The sequence below is a fragment of the Staurois parvus genome, unplaced genomic scaffold, assembly GCF_062004578.1.
Source record: "Staurois parvus isolate SC_StPar_1 unplaced genomic scaffold, SC_StPar_1.0 ptg000357l, whole genome shotgun sequence".
In the NCBI taxonomy this organism is placed as follows: domain Eukaryota; kingdom Metazoa; phylum Chordata; class Amphibia; order Anura; family Ranidae; genus Staurois; species Staurois parvus.
Genome location: NW_028318153.1, coordinates 1,399,842 through 1,412,989, shown reverse-complemented (window position 1 = coordinate 1,412,989; position 13,148 = coordinate 1,399,842). Strand labels below are relative to the sequence as shown.

At 40.3% G+C, this 13,148-nt stretch overlaps 1 protein-coding gene across 1 annotated transcript in view; it reads right to left on the bottom strand.

Annotated features, from left to right (window-relative positions):
* Window positions 1–13,148, bottom strand: part of USH2A (usherin) — a 1,035,348-nt gene that overhangs the window by 1,005,201 nt on the left and 16,999 nt on the right. The gene's annotated exons all lie outside the window — the stretch shown is intronic.

The window sequence follows — 13,148 nt, the reverse complement described above, 5'->3', positions numbered from 1 at the left end:
CTCAAGCAGCTATAAGATGCATGCAAATCAGTAGTTTTGACTTCACTGACTGCATACTTGTTCCTGGCCAATGACTCTGAAAGTACTAAAGCCAGTGAAAGCTGTGCCCAAAAAGAGCCAGATGACCTATGACAAGTCAACTGTATTGTCTGTGGTCTCCCTTCACCTGATGTTTTCCACATTACCTACTTATTGTGACTTGCTCTACACCTTTTGTGTGGGGGTGGTCATCTTGGTAGAGGCAGGGCTTTACTTTCTCATGTCAGAGCCACCCCCCTGATGACTGGTGATCTGATGACTGGTGGGGTAATGATCAAGAAGCAGCACACAGATCCCGGAGAGTGTGGGAACACCAGAGGGGAAAGCACGGCACTGGAATCCATGCATGTGGAAAAGTGGAGTGTTGCACCAGCACATGTGTATAGAAGAGTACACAAGTTTTTTTGGCATCAGCACTATAGAGACATTAGTATTTGGACATTTATATTTCTGAGAGCATTATTTGAATTTGTTAAATTTGTTGAATTTTTGGGTGTTAAGTAATATATGTGTAAAAATTTGGGAAGGCAAAGGAAATGCCTCTGTGTGGAGGTAATCATCTTGGTAGAGACAGGGAATTGCTTCCTCATGTTAGAGCTTCCACCCAAATGACTGGTGATCTGATGACTTGGGGGGGGGGGGGGGGATCAAGAGGCAACAGAAGAGGTGAAGGAAGCACTGATCCATAAAAATTGACAGCAGTGACAACAATGGATTTCATTCCAAATATTGCTAGACTAGCAGTCAGAGATGGCAGATGATCTTACACTACAGGTATACAGCTATGAGGCTCAAGACAGAGATGTACCTAGGCACGGAAAGTGCACTGCTATTTTTCAGAAATCCTACATAAAAAAAGTATTATTTTTCAGGGTGTTTCTAAAGTACAATTTACATTTCTAGATGTTCACTATAACATAGCATATCTTCTCTTTTTGAGTTCAGGTCAACATTAAACTCAACATGGCACGTAGAAAAGCCAAACAGCTTCCATGTACTATGTGATAAAAGGGAGTTACTCCCATGGGATGACCCAGCTTTATCATTACGTAAAGAGCTGAGCCAACAAGTACTCCATCATTATCTTAAAGCCCAAGTCATTTGTAACTTTGTTTAATACAGCATTAATAATACACAAGACAGCACTGCCTTCTGCTGATGGGGCTCTCCGTCTTAAAGGACAAGTTTTCACACGACAGTTAAACAGTTATGATGTAAAGGCGTTTCATTAAATCATAAGTACCTTAACCTTTTCTTGAAAGAACTGTAGGATTTAAAGATTTATAAATAATTTTTTGCCTGAACTAGGAAATGACTCATATTTGACAAGTATTGAAATGATAATGCTGATTTCAATAGGCATTCTAAGAGCATCCTATCCTCCAGAGAGTAATATGGTAGCGAGTTCCCCTTTGCATTTTGATTTTAAACTTTCTTCCTGAAGCTTTTAACAGGCCGCTGTCTGCCAAACTGTGGCTGCATAACACTGATATGACCAGGCAAAATAAAGGCTACCAAAAAGATTATGTTTTATAATTGTAGACAGGCAGGCAAGAAAAGCCACATCAATCTGACATATCCCGGAAAACTTCTAAAACAGATTGTGTTTAATCAGTTTTGTGCCTTTTTTCAGTGGAAATTCATTAAGCCCTACCTAATTTTCTTAACTAGAACCTGCATATTTCACCGACAACCCCCAAATCTTACATTCACAGTCACCGTGTTATAATTAATAGTTAATGTATAACGTACTCCAGTGATGAAGAAGCTTTGAAAAGGTGGCTTAAAACACGGGATGCATAATTAATGAATGCAATTAGAGAGAAGAGTACTAATAATCAATTTAACTATAGTCAGAAAAAAAAGACTATTTTAGATCAACAGTGGGTGAATCCTTAAATATGCTTCTGCATTGATTTTACCAGAACGGCTATTTTCTCTAAAGATTTCAAATAAATTCAACTTCACAGAATCTACATTCTTTGAATGCTGATGTGTCCGTATCAACCCAATTCTCTGCCCAAAGTCTTGCATGATAGTCATACTCCTTCCAACAAACCCCAGTAGTGGCAAGGTTGAGAGCCATTTCACATGTTAAAATATGAATGTTGTTTTGCTGATTGCTGCCCTTCTACAGCAGAACAGAAAAGAAAGAGTCATTGTCATTGCCATTTCAAAACATTGGTCACCTATATTATATGTAGAAAAACATTTAAATTTTATATATATATATATATATATATATATATATATATAGTGGGGATCGAAAGTTTGGGCACCCCAGCTAAAAATTTGTATTAATGTGCATAAAGAAGCCAAGGAAAGATGGAAAAATCTCCAAAAGGCATCAAATTACAGATTAGACATTCTTATAGTATGTCAACAAAAGTTAGATTTTATTTCCATCATTTACACTTTCAAAATAACAGAAAACAAAAAAATGGCGTCTGCAAAAGTTTGGGCACCCTGCAGAATTTATAGCATGCACTGCCCCCTTTGCCAAGCTGAGACCTGCCAGTGTCATGGATTGTTCTCAATCATCGTCTGGGAAGACCAGGTGATGTCAATCTCAAAGGTTTTAAATGCCCAGACTCATCTGACCTTGCCCCAACAATCAGCACCATGGGTTCTTCTAAGCAGTTGTCTAGAAAACTGAAACTGAAAATAGTTGACGCTCACAAAGCTGGAGAAGGCTATAAGAAGATAGCAAAGTGTTTTCAGATGTCAATATCCTCTGTTCGGAATGTAATTAAGAAATGGCAGTCATCAGGAACAGTGGAAGTTAAAGCAAGATCTGGAAGACCAAGAAAAATATCAGACAGAACAGCTCGCAGGATTGTGAGAAAAACAATTCAAAACCCACGTTTGACTGCACGATCCCTCCAGAAAGATCTGGCAGACACTGGAGTTGTGGTACACTATTCCACTATAAAGAGATACTTGTAAAAGAACCTCTGTCCAACTGTTAAGCATGGGGTTGGATCAATCATGCTTTGGGGTTGTGTTGCAGCCAGTGGCACAGGGAACATCTCACGAGTAGAAGGAAAAATGGATTCAATAAAATTTCAGCAAATTTTGGATGGTAACTTGATGCCATCTGTGAAAAAGCTGAAGTTAAAGAGAGGATGGCTTCTACAAATGGATAATGATCCTAAACACACCTCGAAATCCACGGGAGATTACATCAAGAGGCGTAAACTGAATGTTTTTCCATGGCCTTCACAATCTCCTGACCTCAACATAATTGAAAATCTATGGATAGACCTTAAAAGAGCAGTGCGTGACAGACAGCCCAGAAATCTCAAAGAACTGAAAGACTTTTGTAAGGAATAATGGGCAAAGATACCTCAAACAAGAATTGAAAGACTCTTGGCTGGCTACAAAAAGCGTTTACAAGCTGTGATACTTGCCAAAGGGGGCAGTACAAGATATTAACTCTGCAGGGTGCCCAAACCTTTGCAGACGCCATTTTTTGTTTTCTGTTATTTTTGAAGTGTAAATGATGGAAATAAAATCTAACTTTTGTTGACATATTATAAGAATGTCTAATCTGTAATTTGATGCCTTTTGGAGATTTTTCCATCTTTCCTTGGCTTCTTTATGCACATTATTACAAATTTTTAGCTGCGGTGCCCAAACTTTCAATCCCCACTGTATATACTATATTGCCAAAAGTATTGGGATGCCTGCCTTTACACGCACATGAAATTTAATGGCATTCTAGTCTTTGTCCATAGGGTTCAATATTGAGTTGGTTTGCCCTTTGCATCTATAACAGCTTCAACTCTTCTGGGAAGGCTGTCCACAAGGTTTAGGAGTGTGTCTATGGGAATGTTTGACCATTCTTCCAGAAGCGCATTTGTGAGGTCAGGCACTGATGTCGGACAAGAGGGCCAGGTTTGCAGTCTCTGCTCTAATTCATCCCAAAGATGTTCTATCAGGTTGAGGTCAGGACTCTGTGCAGGCCAGTCAATGTCCCTCCACCCCAAACTCGCTCATCCATGTCTTTATGGACCTTGCTTTGTGCACTGGTGTACAGTCATGTTGGAACAGGAAGGGGCCATCCCCAAATTTCCCACAAAGTTGGGAGCATGAAATTGTTCAAAATGTCTTGGTATGCTGACACTTTAAGAGTTCCCTTCATTGGAACTAAGAGGCCAAGCCCAACCCCTGAAAAACAACCCCACATCATAATCCCCCCCACCAAATTTTACACTTAGCACAATGCAGTCAGGCAAGTTCCATTCTCCTGGCAACCGCCGAACCCAGACACGTCGGATTTCCAGACAGAGAACCATGAGTCCAGTGGTGGCGTGCTTTACACCACTGCATCTGACGCTTTGCATTACACTTGGTGATATAAGGCTTGGATGCAGCTGCTCGGCCATGGAAACCCATTCCATGAAGCTCTCCACGCACTGTTGTTGTGCTAATCTGAAGGCCACATTTGGCGACTTCTACGCACTGTGTGCTTCAGCATGCTCTGACCCTGCTCTGTCATTTTACATGGCCTACCACTTCGTGGCTGAGTTGCTGTTGTTCCCAGTTGCTTCCACTTTGTTATAATACCACTAACAGTTGACCATGGAATATTTAGTAGCAAGAAAATTTCACGGATGTACTTATTGCACAGGTGGCAACCTATCACGGTACCATGTTTGAATTGACTGAGCTCCTGAGAGTGACCCATTCTTTCACAAATGTTTGTAGAAGCAGTCTGCATGCCTAGGTGCTTGATTTTATACACCTGTGGCCATGGAGGTGATTGGAACAACTGAATCCAATGATTTGGAGGGGTGTCCCAATACTTTTGGCAATATAATGTATATACAGTGCTCAGCATAAATAAGTACACCCCAACAGATTTGTCAGAAAACCTTTACTTTCCTTTCAGAATCAACATTTTCTATGGGACACTATACTACTAAATACTCCCACAAATGCGGGCCATTGATTGCAAACAAGATTTGTTAATTTGCACACGCAAGAAAATTTTTTCCTAACAAATTAATTCAAGACCATGTTGAAAAGAGGAATATAATTCAATGAAAGCCTTAGGAGCAAAGCTAAATTGTACACAACAAATCCTAAATAACAAGAATTCAACTACAGGTGAGTCTAATTATTTATTAAACCGGTGTCCAGCATACTGCAAGATGATGCTTCAGTTTTTCCATCATTCTTATGTATCTCCACATCGCTCATATCTTATGGGCCTAAGCTCCTCTTCCTGCTCCCTGAAATGTCATGCGTTATGGCAAAACTGGCGCTTCATGTTGAGTCAGGAGGAGTTGAATCCTCCCATTCAAGTCTATGGTACCGCTCCTCAAACGCCTGGCAGATGTTTGCGGTGCAGTTGCGACGCTTTTGCGGAACATTAATATCATTTAACTTGATTATAGGCGTTTGTGGTACTGTTTTAACACTTGGCAAACACCTATAAAATGCCTCAAAACTGTGCATAGGGCTTTTGGGGAGCATTTGAGGAGCGTTAAAAATGCTTCCCAAACGCCTGTCAAACGCTATAGGGTCATTTGTCAAGAGTTAGAAATAAAGTCAAGTGTGAACGAGCCCTTAGATGCTGACTTGTTCCATGCCTTCTGGGCATGTCCCAAGATTAAATGATTGTGGAACACAGTTGTGCATTATGCTACCACACTCTTAGTAAACTACTTACCTCTAATCCCTGAATGGGCACTCTTTGGCCTTATCAACATACTAGGTGTTAAAATCTCAAGAGGATGTAAACAAATCCTAATTGTCATATCCCTTGTAGCACAAAAAAAACATTTTACATAAATGGATCTACCCATCACCCCCCACTGTTTCTTTGTTTATAGACAAACTCTCTTATGTTTTTCTGAATGGTCTAGGGTTGTCAGTGGTGTACCCCAAGGTTCAGTGTTGGGACCAGGGGCGGACTGACAACTCATGGGGCCCCTGGGCAATAGGGGATCATAGGGCCCCTGTGTCCTGGCCCAAACTCAAAAAAGCCTATGAAAAAGGTGCCAGGGGCATCTCATGGGGCCCCCTACTGACCCTGGGCCCTCAGGCAGTGCCAGAGTTTCCAAATGGTCAGTCCACCCCTGGTTGGGATCCTTACTTTTTAATATATTTATAAACGATATAGGGTATGGGATTAAAAATACCATTTCAGTATTTGAACATGACATGAAGCTGTGCAGTGGAATAATGTCCTTACAGGATGTTTTCAACTTACAAGCCGACCTCAATGCACTGTTTAATTGGGCAACTATGTGGCAGATGAGGTTTAATGTTGATAAATGTAAGGTTATGCACTTGGGGGCTAAGAATATGCATGCATCTTACATACTAGGGGGAGTACAACTGGGGGAAATCAATGGTGGAGAAGGATCTGGGAGTTCTGGTAGATCACAAGCTTAATAATGGCATGCAATGCCAAGCTGCGGTTTCTAAAGCGAGCAAAATCCTCTCTTGTATTAAAAGAGGTATAGACTCCAGAGAGAGAGATATATCATATTACCCCGGTACAAATCATTGGTAAGACCTCATCTGGAATATGCAGTTCAGTTTTGGGCACCAATTCACAAAAAGAACATTGGGGAACTGGAGAAAGTACAGAGAAGGGCAACCAAACTGATAAGAGGCATGGAGGAGCTCAGCTATGAGGAAAGATTAGAGGAACTGAATTTATTCTCTTGAGAAGAGGAGATTAAGGGGGGATATGATCTCCATGTATAAATACATCAGTGGTTCATATAGTGAACTCAGTGTAGAGCTATTCACCCTGAGGTCATCACATAGGACAAGGGGGCACTCTTTACACCTGGAGGAAAAAAAATTTAATTTCCAAACACGGAAAGGTTTCTTCACAGTGAGAGCTGTGAAAATGTGGAATAGACTCCCTCAAAAGTTGGTTCTGGCCAGCTCAGTGGATTGCTTTATAAAAGGCCTGGATTATTTCTTGGATACACAGAATATAACTGGATACTAACATTTATAGGTAAAGTTGATCCAGGGAATATCTGATTGCCTCTCGGGGGATCAGGAAGGAATTTTTTTTCCCTGCAGGAGTAAATTGGATCATGCTTTGCTGGGTTTTTTTGCCTTCCTCTGGATCAACTGTGGTATAGGATTATAATATTTTTTTTATTTAATGGTTGAACTGGATGGACTTTTGTCTTTTTTTCAGCCGGACTAACTATGTAACATGGAATGGGTGGAGGCCTTTGATATCTGGGAATCTTTCATTCAAACCTTGCCTACAGATACCCAAAAATTAATAGTGCAATGTTTTCAATACACACAATGGGTTAAAACCAGACTGTTAACCAATGACCTTCCATTTGATATCTTACCCTCTAATTAAAATTTAGAAATATTTTACCCTTTAGCAGCTAAAGCCTCTCCTCATTCCATCATCTGCTAGTTGTTAAACCATCCGCCATCCATCTTTTTTTTGTTTTTTAATGTCCATCCTTTGACCCAGCACTGATACCTGGTTCTCATACTATAATAAGAAACTGTATGTTTTCAATTTTGTATTGTCCTACTGACCAAATGTTGTGGCTATTTGTTAACTGCAATCTCGCATTAAAAAATACAATAAAAAAAAAAACAAGGTGTCCAGCAGACAGTTGATTATAAAAGGACATTGCTTAAAGAAAACCCCTTCTCATTTCACGCTGTCAGCAATGGCACTACATGGAAGAGAAATGTCACAAGGCCTGAGAAAGAAAATAATTTCTTTACATAAGAAAGGTGAAGGCTAAAGGAAGATCAGCAAAGTTATACTTATCAGTCAGAATACTGTCGCAAAAGTGACACAAACATTTAACAAAGATGGAACTGCAACCATCTCATAGACACTTCCAGGGCATCCATGGAAGTTAACAACTCAACAGGAGTGTCTTCTGATAGGGAAGGGTTGAAGAAAAAAGCATTGTAACCCTGATGTCTTGCAGGAGGTGCCAGAAAGGGTGTCCTATCTGCTCCCAATTGGTGGGCAAGTTGCTATAGGACCCCAAATCAGTTTCCATAGCATGTAAGTAAGAAAAATCAGTAACCAAATAAAATGCTTTATTATTTAGTCTATTTTCAACTAATATGTGAAAAGGGAGGGAGGTGCAGCGCTATATATCCAGACAAATGATAAATGATTACACAATAATAAATGGTGACTGTAAGTTAGTAATGTCACTAAAGTGAAGAGAGTGAAAACAGTCCAATGAAGGGGTGCTCTTAAGATCCAGGGTGATCTTCAGACGTCCAATATACAGGACCATCAGGTGATAAAATATAAAGACTGCGCACTCACCAGATACGCAATCTTTATGCGCATTTGTGTGAAATATCACTAGACCTCCTGTGTCATCATCCTGGTCTGGTCAGATCTGGTCAGCATATCCCTCATGGCCTGGTACCTGGATGGATGCAGCTGTTCTGTAGATTTGGCAGGTTCCCACCAGAACTCAAATAAATAGAAAGGGCCACATAGTGTAATATCCCCCAACCACTGACATCCCAGACTGACTAATATTTAACTTTTTCATTAAAGTGATGTACTTATTAAGGTGTTCTCCTGTGTCCTGTCCAGTGTTGGCAGGTCAGAGAAAGGAGGAGCATTAGCCCCTAGGTTTTTGCATTGAGGAAGCTCCAGCACTGGCATGGTGTTAAATGTCCAGGGATCTCTGGGGAAAATGTTTCCTGTGACATCACTGCCCATAACACTATAAAAAATTAGCTTTCAAAGTTAACATTCATAAATCAGCCAGTCTTTCAAAGGAATCCGCATGACATGATGCTTTTTCAAAGCTGTGGGTTGTTTAACTAAAGATCATATTTAAATCCTGCTGTTGAGTCAAAGTTCTTTTTATTTTCCAGTCCCAGAGACCATAAGAAACCATACACAGTTAATATAAAAAGGATAAAAGATGTGCAATGGAATTGACACATTTAAATGCGGACAGTAATCCCTACATTAATCCCTAGGGCCATGTCTGCTCCCAGAGTGAATTACATTTGCTTCCTCCCACTGTGAAATTTTGGTTAAGTTACTCTGTAGGTGGAAGCAATAGATTATTGACAGTTATTTTTGGATTTTGTAACTGAAAAAAATATTTTATATATATATATATATATATATATATATATATACATACACTGCTCGAAAAAATTAAAGAAACACTTATTAATCAGAGTATAGAATCAAGTCAATTAAACTCCTGGGATATTGATCTGGTCAGTTAAGTAGCAGGGGGGTTGTTAATCAGTTTCAGCTGATTTGGTGTTAATGAAATTAACAACAGGTGCACTAGATAGGCAACAATGAGACAACCCCTAAAACAGGAATGGTTTTTCAGGTGGAGGCCACTGACTTTTCTTTCCCTACTCATCTTTTCTGACTGTTTTTCACTAGTTTTGCATTTGGCTAGGGCAGTGGTGGGCAACCTTTTTTTTCAACTGAGCCAAATCTCGCCAAAACCACGATTGAAATTTATTTTGAGAGCCACATTTTTAAAACTGAAAATACATCCCCCATATAGTAATTCATCCCCCATAGTAATTCATCCCCCATAGTAATTCATCCCCCATATAGTAATTCATCCCCCATAGTAATTCATCCCCCATATAGTAATTCATCCCCCATATAGTAATTCATCCTCCATAGTAATTCATCCCCCATATAGTAATTCATCCCCCATATAGTAATTCATCCTCCATATAGTAATTCATCCTCCATAGTAATTCATCCCCCATATAGTAATTCATCCTCCATATTAATTCATCCCCCATATAGTAATTCATCCCCCATAGTAATTCATCCCCCATATAGTAATTCATCCCCCATAGTAATTCATCCCCCATATAGTAATTCATCCCCCATATAGTAATTCATCCCACATAGTAATTCATCCCCCATAGTAATTCATCCCCCATATAGTAATTCATCCCCCATAGTAATTAATCCCCCATATAGTAATTCATCCCCCATAGTAATTCATCCCCCATATTAATTAATCCCCCATATAGTAATTCATCCCCCATAGTAATTAATCCCCCATATAGTAATTCATCCCCCCTATAGTAAATCCTCCAGGATGGCACATCAATACATGTCATTGCCAGAAGGTTTGCTGTGTCTCCCAGCACAGTTTCAAGAGCATGGAGGAGATTCCAGGAGACAGGCAGTTACTCTAGGAAAGCTGGACAGGGCCTTAGAAGGTCTTGAACCCATCAACAGGATCGGTATCTGCTCCTTTGTGCAAGGAGGAACAAGATGAGCACTGCCAGAGCCCTACAGAATGACCTCCAGCAGGCCACTGGTGTGAATGTCTCTGACCAAACAATCAAAAACAGACTTCATGAGGGTCCTTTAGTGGGTCCTGTGCTCACTGCCCAGCACCATAGAGCTCGATTGGCATTTGCCATTGTTCACCAGAATCTGTGCTTTTCAGGTTAACAGTGAGCACATGTGACAAATGTGAAAGAGTCTGGAGAAGCCGTGGAGAATGTTATGCTGCCTGTAACATCGTTCAGCATGACCGTATTGCTGGTGGGTCAGTGATGGTCTGCGAAGGCATATCCATGGAGGGATGCACAGACCTCTACAGGCTAGACAATGGCACACTGACTACAATTATGTATCGGGATGAAATCCTTGGACCCATTGTCAGACCCTACGCTGGTGCAGTGGGTCCTGGGTTTTTCCTGGTGCACAACAATGCCCGGCCTCATGTGGCGAGAGTATGCAGGCAGTTCCTGGAGGATGAAGGAAATTGATTCTATTGAATAACCTCCATGCTCACTTGACCTAAATCCAATAAAGCACCTATGGGATATCATGTTTTGGTCCATCTGACACCGCCATGTTGCACCTCAGACTGTCCAGGAGCTCAGTGATGCCCTGGTCCAGATCTGGGAGGAAATACCCCAGGACACCATCCGTCATCTCACTAGGAACATGCCCCAATGTTGTCAGGCATGCATTCAAGCACGTGAGGGCCATACAAACTACTGAGTACCATTTTGAGTTGCTGCAATGAAATTTCAGCAAAATGGACTAGCCTGCTGCATCATTTATTCACTTTGATTTTTGGGGTGTCTTTAAATTCAGTCCTCTGTAGGTTGATAATTTTCATTTCCATCAAATGTTGAGGCATCCTTACGTTTCAAACACATTACCCAGTCCATATCAGTATAGATATTCAGCAGATTTTTCCCCATTGAGATCTGATGTGTTTTCAAAGTGTTCCTTTCATTTTTTTGAGCAGTGTATATATAAATAGCAACAGTCCAGTCTTGTGGTCACCTTTGGAGGATGCACAGTCAGACTTCAAACAGCAGGTAGTAAAACTACAAACAGCCAGCTTTATTTATTGGTTGCAGGTAGCAAAATAAGCCCCAAGCCCAAGGCTCTTTCCTCCAAACCCAGTGGCGGAACACCAGCGCCTGGTCGCAAGTGCGACCTTTGCGACCCTGGTAGTTCCGCCACTTCTATCAGTAATTTTTTATTTTTGTTATTTTATTATTTTGTTATGTTTTAACCATTTTATTCATTTATTTATTTTTCAATCGTATTTTTTATTATTTTTTACAATCTTTTTAGGAGCCCCGTTGGAGGAGCTTTGGTAAAATATCAGGTGTCTAATATCAGGGGTAAATGTATGGGGTGTACTTACTTTTTCAAAATGACACATTTGTCATGAAAATGAATACACCATGTCAATATTATGTGCCATTTGTTCAAGTACATCACCTTTATCTGTAGGCACTGTAACGGAACTGACCCAGACTGCGCTTGAGTACTTCCGTTAGAATACCGATTCCCCATCCGACTACCGACAACAGACACCACAGCCGACCATACAAGACTAGACAACACCAGACTTGAAGTAAACACAGATACAAGATATATACACTCAGGGGACAATCCCCCCTCCCTGCATAATGACACAGGGTGGGACAATCTACATTTAGTAACAAGAGACACACAGGTATTCAAACTTTACACCAGCAGACAGTCCCATCAGGAGGGAGGCCTGCTGGAGACACCCCACCACTACACTAATACACATAAACACATACATCCCATAATAGTTTGCTCCCATGCCAAACAATAGAACAATGGGATGCAGTCACATAACATTAAACAATCAACAACCCCCACCCCACCTATCTCCTAAACATGTCTACACAGTCGGAGACAAAGCCCACACAATATTAGGACAGATCACCCTGTACCCCTAACAGGCACAGGGTGATTTACACATAAGAGGGATATGGGGAGCTGAAACAGGGGTCTCCCCACCTCTCCAAAGTGAACTGGGTTCCATGGGCCCCCCACCCAAAGTGACTCCCATCACAGGCACTATTTGAATCAAGATCTAATGTATGCATGTTCAAATTTGTTGAAAAAGGTAATGATGTCTAACGATTGCACATGATTGTATATACTATTTATTTATATTCCTATGAAAGATCACAAATCCAGTGCTGAATTATATATACATCTTAAAAAGTAGTGTAGCGTTACAGGGCAAAAATATTAAAAAATAATTTAATACATAACAGAATAGAACAGGAACAGAGTAAAAAAATAATGACAGCACATACCAAACTTGTGCAAGCTACATCAATTCTTTTAAAACATACAAAAGGCCTGTATAACAGACTCTAAAAATCTACATCATAATATAATTAAGAAGCTGTCCTACATATGTATTTATTGTACAAAAAATAAAAACGTAATGTAATTCCCCTGTCAAAAAGCCCTTCACTCCAAATGAACAATATAATATACTATATATCACTTTGGACTGTGATGGAACTGCACTCAATTCCTTTGTATTTATGCAAGCTCTAATATCTTACATTCCACGATCTATTCAAATCAGCATGTCATAAAAGATAATTCCGCCAATGATGTTGCACAAGAAATCCAAACCGGTCTCTTAAGATTTTTTGGTAAATGGACATATTTTCCAGCTATTTACCAAGCTACCTACACTGGCAAAAAGGAGCAGCAGTGTAATGATGAAACCCACCGACAAGAGTGGTGAGAAGAGGGTGAGGGAACCAATGGGCATTCTCATTTTTTATGACTGCAGCAACACAGAGAACCCTTA